The sequence below is a fragment of the Anomalospiza imberbis genome, chromosome 10 (assembly GCF_031753505.1).
Source record: "Anomalospiza imberbis isolate Cuckoo-Finch-1a 21T00152 chromosome 10, ASM3175350v1, whole genome shotgun sequence".
NCBI lineage: Eukaryota > Metazoa > Chordata > Aves > Passeriformes > Viduidae > Anomalospiza > Anomalospiza imberbis.
In genome coordinates, this window is record NC_089690.1 from 15135424 (window position 1) to 15149028 (window position 13605).

The following is a 13605-nucleotide window of genomic DNA, read 5'->3' on the forward strand; positions in this document are numbered from 1 at the left end:
GAGCAGAAAGGGCAGGGACAAATGGGAAGCCATTAGGAAGAGGGGCTAAAGGGGAAAATTAAGCACAAGGGAGGCAGGGTGAGGAGTTTGGAGCCGAAAATTCAGTTTAATGATGAAACATTAATTATCAAGTGCTGCTGAAAAGAGGTGGTCCCTCCTCTCCCTATTCCACTGTCCCTTCCAACCCTGGCTGTGATTTTTAGCACTGGTGCTCATTTTACCCCATAATGACCTGATTCAGAGAGCTGAACTGAAAGAAAAGGAACTATACAAGTTTAGTTCCCTGACTCAGCTCACAAGGGAGACCAGGACAGACAGTAGGAGGAACGGGACGGACTACCCCTTTCAGTAGCAGCCCACAATTAGATTGGCAGAACCACATCCTGAGTTCAGCAGGGGACTCAGGCAGCAAGCCAAGGAGAAAGCCAGCACTGGCTAAGTCAGGAGACTGAGGCTGAAATGAAGAGTCTATGAAGACAAAACACTGTTGAAAAATTGATGTTGGAGGGAATGAAAGGCCTGGAGAAGTGAGGTCAAGTTTGGAAGGAGGAAGAGGATAGAAAGAAATTGCAGGAGTCTGTCCTTGCTGCAGCATTATGTTCTACCCTTGAAAATACATTAGAAAATACTAAATTTCACTATTCCTTTACCACCAAATCTTCTGATACAAATTATGAGCCAATGTGCATATGTCATTGCCTTCTGTTGTCATAGATAATGACAACTCCTTATTTTTGTCAGAAACCAATGCATGCAGCAGTGAAGTCTTTTGCAGTCACCTAATCTTACTGATAAAAGCATTATTATCGTACCAACATGATAGTACTGACATGTCTTTAAAAAAATGGAAAAAAAAGATTAAACAACAACAGAACAAAAGAAGACAAAAGAACTTTGAACACCTGCAGGGCTACAAAATACAGTTTTTAAAGGTTGACTCATACATGGCTAAAGACAAGCAAGAAAGACACATTCTTCCTCTAAAAGGGATACCTACGACTTCAGAAATATTTGACAGACAAAATTTGATTTAAATCTTTCTGGTTTTTTATCTGGTATGTCTGTTAAGGTATCTGTCACATGAAAGTGTTCATCTTTTTCATTCAGTTTTCCTTTTGCATTTCCCTACTGATGTAAATTTAGTCTATACAATGCAGCAGTTTGTGCAGATGACTCTGAAATACAATAGGTTGCCCCTCTAATTTACTTAAATGGTACTGAGAAATTGTTCCACGATGGGAACTAGTATTTTCAGTTTTCCCAGTCCAGCTTTCTTACCCCAGCTGAGTCACTGAATCCCTTAGTGATCTTGAACAAATCATTTTGATTTAATTGCACCCGAATCAAGCCAGCGGGATAAGTAAAGTAAAAGGCAGCTTTCCCTGCAAACCAAAGCCTGGGCCTGAAGTGGGCTTTCCCCAGTAACCAGACTCGAGTGAAAGTAACACATTTCCCCTTGGGACTATCGCGAGGGAGTCAAGCATTCCAAATGTGTTTCAAAACCAAGAAGATGGGTTCAAATTTGGTCTTGAAAGATATTCTTGCTAATCCAGTAATTAACATGATGGTTTTGCATAGAATAAAGAATCTTAAATATTTAGAAGCATATGATTAAAGTGTTTTTAAAAGAGTCACTATTACTTAAAACATATTGATTTACTTGTTCACATCAAACAGACTAGATCTCAACTGTTATGTTTTTTAAACTCTGGTGGCTTGCTTAATGAAAGCTTGTGACTCATAAGGCCTATTATTAGTCTTTCTGAGCATACATTAGCAAAAAAAAATTACAGCAAGCCAGCTTTTATGTACTGTTTAGCAGAACATTCACAGTATTATATAGACCATTGCAATGTAGTTCCCCTTTAACTACTAAAATGTATTGTAATCTACTTGCTTTGGGTATGTTCCATTTTACTTCCTAATCCAAATAGTGTGTGTTACAGATATACACCTTAGTGATGGTGGCATCAAACTGAAGTTATAAAAATATTGAACCAGCTGCTACACAGGAACAGCTCCTGACTGATATTTTTATCTGGAGTTATTTACTCTTTGTGAGTATGTCTGCCCCTCAGTGAGAGCTAGATTTGTTAAAAAGCCAGCCACCTTCCTCTCTCATTAACCACAAATGATACTGCAGATGCTTAGCATTTTTTCCATGAAGTCCTACATCCATCTGTTCCTGATAAATTCACTTGTAGGGAGTATCCCTATAGTAAGTACAATTGTGGAACGCCCACACAAAGTCACAAGGCTTACAAATTGAGATAATATCCCCTTTTCATGCTAGGAAGTTAATCTGTTTATTTATATGATTTTTGAAAAGGAAAGTGAAAAAAAGAGAACTTTGAAAATTAAAAATGGAAGTCAGCATTTTCTTTCCAGTCTGAATTCCACCATTAGTCTATTTTTGGTCTGACTTTTTTACAGCATTTTTGGTAAGACTGTACTACCCTTACAGCAAATTATTAAATCATCTTACAATTATAAACTCTCAGCAATTGATTTTTGTTGATTTTTAACTATCTGTGGTTGTGAAAAGGCAGTAGATGCACTGTAGTCCATAGCAAAATTTTATTAGAAAGTATTATAGGAATAATATAAAAGAATTGGAGTTACACAGGATCTGTGTGCCAATTTCTTTTACATTCTACAGGCTCCTGCATATTTCACTCATAGTAAATACTAACAGATTGCTACAGGGCCACCAATAAAGGTTGTTAATTATTTTTACATATATTTTCCAAATTCTCTCACATTTGAACAAGCACATACAACCAGCCTCCCTTTCCATTGCTTCCTAATCATAATACAATCTAAAAATGCTTATTCTACCTCCAGTTGCCAGATGCAATCCTTTGAAAGGAAGGAAACTCTACTTAAACAGAACATTTAACTTATCTCTACTTTAAGGGCAACAGTGGTTACTACAAGAGGATGGGAAAATAGATTTTTTAAAAACATGGTAGCTTGGGAAAGTTTTTTTCAGATTCATACTGCAGACAAAACCAACAAAAATGCACACTTGAGTGCTCACATAATGAGCAAATCTGCTGTATCTTTCTCCCATGCTGGGAGAGATACTTGCCATACATGAACGGAAGTGTTTGAGCAGGAGGAGCAGGATCTAGTTCACTGAAAAATCAAAAGAAAACCCTGTCAAAATGTGGTCTGTTATAATCTCAGAGCCTATGAGAAAATAAAATCTTAAAATACAAACAAACCCTGAGTATTAAAAAATAGACTGAAATGTTCTACATGCCTGTTATTGCAGTACTCTGCTGCTGTAATTGTAATGGGCACTTTGTTCTAATACCATCAGTCTTAATTTTTTATTTATTTGCTAAATTGTTTGCTAACATGAGAAAGAGAAGATAATTTATAATAAAAGCCCATCTGCATAGATTTGTGCAAATATAATTGCACATTCTAATGCTCAAATAAGGACTTATTGATTACACCTGAGATCTATTTGTTAACAAATCTGGGGCCATAGAAATGTATTTTTTAAAAGTAATTCCACAACAGATAAAATAAAGTACTTACAGCCATCCTAAGGAGCAAACCTGGTTGTGATTTCTGGCAGAAATCATAGTGCAGCTTCCAAGTGTGGAAGATAATTTATGAAACAGATGAAGAATCTGTATTTCACAAGTGCCATGAAGAGCAGTGCTGTGCTTTCAGCATTCAAACACAAACAAGCACAGCTGGCCACTGCACTGAACACACCTGTAGTGCTACGGCTGCTGCCCAGCTGCTGTCCTTGCACTTCATGTCAAGATGGACTACTCAAATTTGGCACATAGAAAAGGTCATTAGCAAGCTTATTAAAGGTTATTAACCAATACTATAGAGGCATTACTTCTGTGTGTAACTATAACAGAAAAAACAGAGTTAATCACATTGAAAACATTGAAGTAGCTGCAGAGAAAATAGCTATTTGTCTAGATCACAGGCAATGAATTCATACTCAAATCCATTATATATTGCCCCAAACAGTGTTCAAAAAAAATACTATACCAGGAAATACTGAACATCTGCCTTAAATTTGACCATGAAATACAATTACAGCTGTCCCCTGCTCCTTGGTAATTGTCAAGTGGTTGGGATGATCTCAGTAAGAGCAGATTTTTTTGTTCAATCCCAAATCATTGTCAGGACCCATAGTGGAATCCAGGTAGGGCAGCTGTAATATGTGTCTTGTAGGTATGTGTTCTGTATTTTAAAATATTCTTAGAAGGAGACCCAATTTCAAAACTTGGTTTTAAATTAGGTCTCTTTATTTAATCATTAAGGATTCATACTACCAAGATACAAACCCAGTTCATCTTATCTACGTATACATACCCTTAGGTAAACTGGGAGACACGTGAGCCACTAACTGGAAACTCTGTATTTAGGTGGGAAGAGGAGGAATTGTTTATGCAGCATAAGGAATTGTCAACAATTCTTGCTAAATAATGTTCATGAACACAGACCAAAGAAATTCTGGATTTGGGGAAAGCCAGTGAGGATTCAGGTTTTGCCATTAGTGCCATTTCCATAGCAGAAAGACACAAACCCTCATTTGCAATCCTCAGCCGCTGTCTTTGAAAAAGCTTGTAACTCTATGCAAAAGTCATAAATTAATTTCCTGAATTGCATTAAATTACAAAGGTGTAAATATTTTACTTTTATCATTGTTGTCTTTCCATTTTTATTACATTTGGGACAGACTACTTAACCTATGATTGATGCACACGTGGAAAATAACAAGTTAATGATGGGACAGAGACCATATTTCTTTTACTAGCTTTTGCTTTGCTTCTGGCTTAGGCAGAGATTCTGTGTGCATTTACAGAGATTTCCAGGGCTGGTTCTGAGCTTCTACCCTGTGAGATACATACTCTACTGTTTCCTAGACATAAGATTTTTACTTCTTTTTGGTCAAATAATACATAATAAATCAGTTTGTAGAGACAATGATCTGATTAAGATTCCTATTAAATAAAAAATGCCTTCTTCCATGGTACTTTTCTAAGTTTGTGTTTAGCTTGAGCCAAGTAGTGCAGGGCTCAGTACACTACTTGTCTTGCTTTTCAACAACTAATTTCAGAATAAATCCTTTTGGCACCTTGAAATCTGAATTATTCTTTTATTAGAACTCATGCCTGTTGCTCAAGTCAGAAAAGAAGGACAATGTTTTTTCATAAGGGTGTGTCCTATCACATAGTTAAAAATAGTTTTTTTTCTTTTCTAAGACTTTTCCCTGTGCATAAAGTAAATAAAAACGCTGTTGTCTGAACTTGAAGCAGCAGAATAGCCAAAAAATCCTTAGGGTGTCACTTAGTATTACACAGATAAGCATCTGTGACCACAGAGACTGATAAAAAACAAGTATTTTTTAAATTGAGTTCTTCTGGGCACATAAACTGTGCTCTCAAGCTGTTTCCTTGGCTCTCCTTGTGTCTCCCTCCCCATTTCTTTGCTTCTCCAGTGAAATAAAAGCCCTTTATGTTGACAAAACCATTTATGTTGTCGCTAGAAACAGAAAACTATACAAATGACTGTGCAGTCATCTATAAATTGTAAGTTGAGCAACTGAGAAATTGGTAGGTAAACCATCCCTCTAGAGATGGATACACAAAAGTTCATTGCAGTTGGTTTAGCATGTACAATTACTTTAAATGCCCTGGTCTTTGCCTGCTGGCTGTAGGCTTCAGGAGAGTTTTCACTTACTGTCAGAAAATAAATATATTTCTTCTAAACAGTCCAAATATTTTCATATCATCTAGGTGACCCAGAGATGTGTGTCAAAGTCTGAAACATTTCTTCATTCTCTTATTTATCAGTTCTGCTGGTAGAAGCATTAATTGCAGTCTGCTAGCTATATAAAGGAAAAAACAAATTAATACAGGGTTGTTCACTTGATTTACTATAAATTAGAAAGTATTTCCAAGGGGAAAAGAAAGATTCAGGCAGCATTTGCTCCCTTGCTATTGTGAAGAAAAAAAAAAAAAGGCATTGTTCATTTAAAATAATAGCTTTTACAGAATGAGTCTATTTTTCTCCTTACCGGAAGATTGCAGGAACAGAACACAATTAATGCATTTACTGCCACTCCTGATTAAAGTGAAGATTTAATGTCCTGCATATCCTGTCTTAAACTGATTTCAAAATGTCTATTTTTTCAGATAATGCCAATACGATGGTCATTTCAGAACAATACTTTACAGTCTGGAACACTGACCATTCCATGGATCTCAAGAGTAAGAAATTATCCCTGTGTCCATCCAGACAAAAACTGGAATATGTTTGTTAATACAGCTCACAAATTACAACTTTCTCCCCTCAAAATTAGTAGTTTTCATTACTATTTTAATTTACAATTCTCCAATTAAAATCTTTCCTTCTGTTTTACTTTCAACTAAAGACTAAACAGATAGCTGAAGATGATTAAGTCCTCAATTAATAAGCCCTGCATAAATATGATTGGGACAACATGCTGGAGGGTGTGCAAGATTTGTATTCTATTACTACACAGAAGATAATGTCATCACGCATATCTGTTCTTAGGTCTATTAGCATAATAAAACTAAAAACCTTGTCATATGGTACCCATGGCCAGCCTTTGACTTCAGACTTTACCAAACGTCTTCATCATCTTGTTCTTCTCACTGAAAAAGGAATAGTGAAATATCTAAGAACTTGTGCTGCATATCTGCTTAGAGAGTGCAGTGAAATCACAACTGCAACCACTGAGGATATGGTGTAACTACAGTAACTCACCAGTTTTAAAGGGGATTAAGTTTCAGAACTGATGCATTCACTTCAAAGGAGTTCAGTTTCTTAAATTCAGTAAATCTCAACATGTTTTTAAAAGACAGAAGATATGGAATCCTGAAAATCAGGGCCATAATTTATTCAATAGCAAAAGCAATAAAGTAATTCCTGTGCAATAACAGATCAACATTCACAAAGCCAGTAACTTTGATGTGCTTAGAGAAAAAAGTAACATTTGGTTAGGAATCACCTAAGGTGACTCCCTGCTTAGAGCTGTGTTTTCGGGTACATATCAAAATTGGAAAGTGAATCTGACCCTACATAAACTAGGGCAGATTCTTAGTGTTGCCATTCCACAGAGCCTGTTTCTTTCACAGCCATTAGCTTTACAGATGAAAAGGAGCTGTTTAAGGTGAGGGAACTGTTGGCAGCAAAATAAACTAGCTTGGCAAAAGATCAGGAGATTTCAATCTCTTGGCAAGAAATCAAAGTTTCCTTCCTTTCTTTGTTTAAAACACTTGATCCGCCATTCTCTGAACAAAGCATATGGAAACTTCTGAAGAGATTGTCCATTTCTTTTTCCTTCTCCTGCCTGGAACTGAAGTAACCTAAGAGCCTTTAGAAAGACCAAATATAAGAATACATACTCAGTTTTGGTTCTCATGGGTAGTAGATCCTGGATTAGAGTTATGCATTAATGAATTATAGGATTTTTCATTCAGGATCTCTTACAACATTTTCATTCACATCAAAAAGAATGTCTTGATTTAGTATTGACAACAGAAAGATGGGGAGAGGAGCAAAAATGTGAACTGCAGATATGAGAAAAATCACCTGGAGTGGTGGAATTTAGGAAAGCCAGTATTTGAACATTTCTTCATTTAACAAAGTAGAACTCTCATTATAGGATGTCTTAAACTAAAATGAAAGCATGAAAATTCTTAGGTCATATCAGACAATATATCATTATCAGATTGTTTTAAGCAGCATACAAAGTATCCTTACAATTTAGTAAGAGCACATTTTCTGATTTCTTCCTCTGTACTTGATGAAAAGATGCAATTGAGCATTACAACTACAGAACACAGCTTCCCACATTTCTTCAAAAAGTACTGAGAATGTTGCTGCTTTTACTATTTATTAAATAAAACCAGATCTGAGTATCAATAGATGCATAACTGTAGAATCATTACACCTTTTCACAGCCTCTCAGAGAGTTCATCCTCTTTAATGCAATGCCTTAAACTTTAAATTTTTAGCTGTCGTAATCAAATATCCAGAATTAAGTCTTTGCCTTCACTCTATGCAGCAAGATATTTAAATTGGTCTCTTCAAACCTTACTTAATATTAGGATGAATATTTCTTTGTGGATGCTAATTAAAATAGCCTGCAACAGTGATACAGTTTATTTACAGACATGGACAATAGTTGTACTAAGGAACTGATGTGTATCTCCTTTTTGATTAAGAAAATATTCCTTAAACTACAGCCTAATTTTCAATATATGTTAATTTCCTATTTCTCTTTTTTTGGACACCAGGTAATTACTGATGTATCATTATCTTCCCAAGGTAGATCTGTTTTTACCAACTTTGTCACAGTTCTGGGGTCAAAAATGGCCTCTCTCATCTGTTTGCAAAATTGCATTAATGTATCATGTGGTAGTAGAGAACAGGACAGAAGTTTGCCTGGAGGAAGGGATGAAACCTTGTAAAGAACAGAAAGAAAAAATTCCTCTATTCTTCAGAAAAAACTTTGCATAATGATTGTTGTCAAACCAGATTCATAGTTCTTGCATAATTAGGATAGCATAAAAGAGATTTACAGGCCAGATGCCATATTTGTGATTACTATTCTGTCAACTCGTCCTGTACAAGTTCACCAGAGAGTTTCCTCCTCTTGTTCATGAAATCCTGTTGTCATGAACAAAACATTGTTCATGGTATTAGTTTTTTAAGGTATTATGTTTTGGAAACAGAAGCAGAATTCTTTTGCCTTGTTTGTAAATCAGGCCTCTTTCAAGTTGCTGCAGAGTAACAGGCTAAATTGGTCATTGGTGCTAGCAATTCTTCTTTATGATCCCAGTCTTATTATTACTAATAATTATAATAATTATCCATACTTCTTACTGTGAATAGCTATACTGTCAATCTAGAGAAGCCATTCCTAACAGTGGGACTGAACTGGCTCCATGCATTATGAAACCTGACTTCCTTCTGCCCCCTTTCATACTCCCAAAGCCACCAGCATGCCTTCCATGCTGGTGATGCCAGCAGCAGGCTCAAGCCCACATACCACTACAGTGCTGTGCTCTGCTCTATGTCCTCTGAGAAGTCCCAAGAGATGGGAACAATCTCCCTCTTTGTAGTTCCATCGATGTATTTGCACAGACTGAGAACTAAGCACTGCAGAGCAGCACTGGAGTTAAAAGAAAGCTTCCAACACTGTCCAAAAGGTGGGCAGTGGGAACAGAATGTATTACTGTAGAAATGTTTGCAGAGAGGAGTGATTAAGAAATATGCTCTTACTTTGCAGTAGCTCTTTTACACTAGCAATTCAAAAGTCATGAGACATGTCTAGCACATCCCATGTCATGCTTGCTTGAAGTCTTGCAAAGCAAACATAACTGAACATTCCTGTACAATAGCTGTTTTTTTTAAACAGTTACTTCACTATTGTTAACTGAACTACAAGTTATGACAAGTGATATATCCATAGTCATCCCTCTGGCATTCTTTATAAAAACATGAATCACGGAAACATTCATCATGAGGAACTCCCATCATAAGGACATGTACACAGTGTGTCGTTCAGCCTGGCTGTATCTTTCCACTCTGTAAAATGTAACTGTCAGAACAACTTCAATGAATTGTACAGGCCAACATATAAGTTTGGTAAAGCACAACTTTAAAACACATGTCAGAATTCATTAGTTATGTTTAACTTCAAATAATGCTTGTGTACAGAAGAAAAATGAAAATTTTCTTTCTTTGTAAATCATTCTACCAAACACTGTAATAGCACCATATCAGTGTACATTAACCAGAAAACAAAACACTTGGAAGAATTGGCCAACTAACAAAGCTCAGACATTGTAAAGCATGGATAAAGAGCATAAACAAAGCATAAAGAGGATCAAAGAACTACTAAACCAGATTGTGCTTGAGCTTGGTCAACAGGAAAGGGAGGAATTAACCACTGCAGCTGCCCCAAAATTGTCAAAAGGAAAGGAATAGACCTAACATATCCAGAAGCCCTTTCAAAAATACTCACAGGGTTTTTTCCCCATATTTTTCCCCACAAAAGCTTGTCACCACTTTGGGTCAATGCTAAATGGTGTTGACAGCTGTTGTTTATGGTACCTTTAGCCTGTCCAAGATACAGAAGTAAGTTTCCCTGAAAACTGAAATGGCTTCATTCAGAATTGTGCTAGTTTTCTGGAGGTGAAAGGAAAGGGTACACAATGGGGTAAATACAAGGACTATCTTTTATGCCATATAAAAGGAAAGGAACTCAGGAGAAGGGTGCTACCTACGAACACCACCACACGTTTTCCCATGGATAAAGGTACTTGCATTCCAAGAGACACAGTGACACCCTCTGTGTTCTCACTCTTCTGCTTTTCCAGGCAAGAGATGCCAAAAAGATTTCCACTCCCTAAGGAAGAGTGCTAACTGGTAAGAATTTTATACCAGCTCTGCTGAGGTTCAGACAGTTATATAAGTGAAACTCAAGAGAAATTCCAAGCAATGATTTCCTAAGAAGCATTATTCTTTTGGTATGTTTTTAAAAAATGAAATATTAGATTGAGTGTTACTTGCTGTAATGAGGCAGTGCAGAATCATAAAATGTCCTGTGCTGAATTGAGCTGGTTTTCAGTTTCTGTCCATGCTCTCCTCACTGTGCCCGTGCAGCTCTCCAAGGCCGCTGTGACACAAAGTTCCAAAAGCACTCCCTAAGCTGCTCTGACCACAGGGGACCTTTATCCAAACATTACACATCAGGTCTCATACTGGAAAGCACCAGTACCTTCTTCCACCTGTAGATTTCAAAAGGAATGTGTTTGACACTCGGGGAAAAATGTATGCTTTGCTTTTAGCAGAAGTCCCAGAACTGGTAGGATTTTCAGTGCTTCTATAGTGCTATGAGCCATAGTTGCTAAGATCTTAATTAAAATCCTATTATGGAGGAAAAAACACTGTATATACTAAAAATATTTCTTTTACAATTCATTATAGCATAAAGAGATTAAATGTTTTGGTATTAAAAAACTAATGATAGATAAAAATTATTGCCATAACATTAAATAAGCAATTTATACTTTTTAAAGTAAATAATGTCAGCATACTTATTTATCCTCATCATAGATGCGGATATTCAGATCAGAAAAATGTTACAGATATATAATTAAAAGTTGTAAAAGTGACAATATTTTAAATACAGTATTATAAGCATTTTGTTTCTAAAAAAATGCTGATATTAAAAGTATATAAAACCATGCATCACTTTATAACTACAACTGTACAATTTCAGGCATCTGCTCTAAGTACAAATCTCATCTTACTTTAGTACTGGCATTAGTTTATAGTTGAAGAAATAACTATCTCAAGTATTATATTTGTTATGATACTCTTAGCTTAATGTAAAGTGGCCTTCTCTAATAAAGATGCCGCTTTGAAGATGTGCCAGGAATTTGCACTCGGGTTCCTATTACTAAATCTATTTCATACTGGAATATAAAAGTGAACTACTTGCTGCAACACAAGGTATTTATTGACTAAATGAGCCTTTGCAATGAAACAACTGAAGGTACTCAGTACCACTGAGAAATAATCTCTGTGAACAATGATTTCATTAGGTTAATATTAATAACAAACATCATTTTGTCTCCGTGCTCAGTGAAATGAGGAGAGTATGGTAAGAGGAACAGAGGTAGTATCAAAAAAATCTGGACTTGAGATACAAGGGAACACTTTTCAGAGCAGCAGGAGTGTTGCTGAACTTTAAATTATATTCTTATAAGAACACATCAAGCCGCTATGAATCTCACATTTTAGCCTGCTACAGTCAGAATTACCAAAGAGTTCCAGCAGCTGGACTGGGTAAAACACGGCAGGAAAGACAACACTGTTTGTACAATGCCTGCAGAGTGGCCAGGGCACCCTGTAACCTGTCACAAATGGCATTTAATGCAACAGAGTTCACAATTCAGTGTTTTAGATTATATTAGCACTCAAATGCATCTTATCTGCTGGAAAACGAGGTAGCCAAGTGTGACACCACAACATTGGCAAACCAGGAAAAAGGGAGACAGCTAGAAGAAAAAAACTGCAGTTTCAAATTACATAATTTCCTTTTGCCACAACTCAAGTAATCCACAACCACATGGTTATTTTCCTCCCCCAGTCATCCCTCACTTTCTATCATAAACATCCAGTGTCCTGGTCAATATTTTTGACTGGGGCCCTGCTCTTGCAACACTTGCATATTCATTTAAATTTACTCACATGAATAGCATCTTTGGTTGCAGTAAGACAATTCACTGGCTTTTGGGATTGCTGGCTTTTTGTTAAGGTGAGGCAGGTTGTTAAAACAACTTTGCTCCTGAAAGTTTAACAAGGAACTTTACAGTGGAAGGAAGAAGAAAAGAACAATGTATTTCACAGATTCCTTAAAAATTTTTGAAAATCATTTTTAAAAGAGTCACTGAAAGTGCTAACAGGAATACAAAAATAATCTTTGTCCTGCCTCCTCTCCATGGTGCCAATAGAAGTTGTCCATGTTGTGAAAAGTGAATTTAGAAAATGAAAATAAATATTTCAAACGAACACATTCTTCTCTGTCATACACTGTGCCAAACTGTGCATTATCAGACTTCTGATGTGCTACTCAGAATGATTCATGAAACACTTAGCATTATGGATCTCACTGATGCACATCCTGCTGGGATTAGTGACACCACAACATTTCTAAAACTAAAGAACCCAATGTTATGCACACATGGTGTCCTGAATTCACAGATCTCAGTATTGCAACACATTTCGAAAAATGCAGTCTTGCAGCACACCCAGTATCACTGGGGACATGTGATTCTAACAAGACATTAAATTCTGGTTCTGTCTATACATAACCTCTTTCCAAATGGCAACTTAAAACTCAGTAATGCACTGGAAAACCTACAGCCATTTCAGAGTACTGCTCTATGGTTCTGGAGGATTTTTGAAACAGCATTTCTATGGATTTGAGGTATATCAATTCAGGACAAAAGTTTGATGCCACTAGCACTAAGATGTCTCTCCTAGCTGTAATCAGGTGGTGGTTGTGGTGTTCGTGTCACTTTGTGTTTTGTGGGTTTTTAAAAATGCATATAATAATAAAAGTTTTCTTTTTTGGCTTCTTAAATATACTAGTCTAGTATATTTACTACCACTGTGAGAGATTTCTACAGGTGGACGCAATGAGAAATAAAATCAATGGATGACAATAGAGGAAGCACTCTTGTAAATCCATGCCAGGATGACATCACTCTTCTCTCAACTTTCTCCACTTTTTGCCATCTTTCAGGATCATCCTTCTCAATAAAAAGACCAAATCAGAATTCAGATTATATTGTTTTAAATTATTTGACAGAAAGTCTCAATTCAAAAGGCAGACAATTTTATGCTCATAATTCATGAACAGAATTACCCACTAATCCTAAGTAAAACTGTTCTTGATTTTTCACGTCAATATTAAGTATATAAAGCACCGGAAAAGCAAATGTAAAAGGAAAAAATAACAATTATTTTTCTACTCAGAACAACACAAAGTATTACCAATGTATTACTTGGCTGTGACTA

General features: G+C 36.3%; 1 long non-coding RNA gene across 1 annotated transcript; it reads right to left on the bottom strand.

The window, feature by feature from the left end:
* Window positions 1-589: 589 nt before the first annotated feature.
* On the bottom strand, window positions 590-6886 carry LOC137480003 (uncharacterized). The gene is made up of 2 exons (XR_011002643.1): window positions 6586-6886; window positions 590-5869 (listed from the first exon to the last, which is right to left on the bottom strand). It is a non-coding gene; the product is annotated as an uncharacterized lncRNA (long non-coding RNA).
* Between the last annotated feature and the right edge of the window lie 6719 nt (window positions 6887-13605).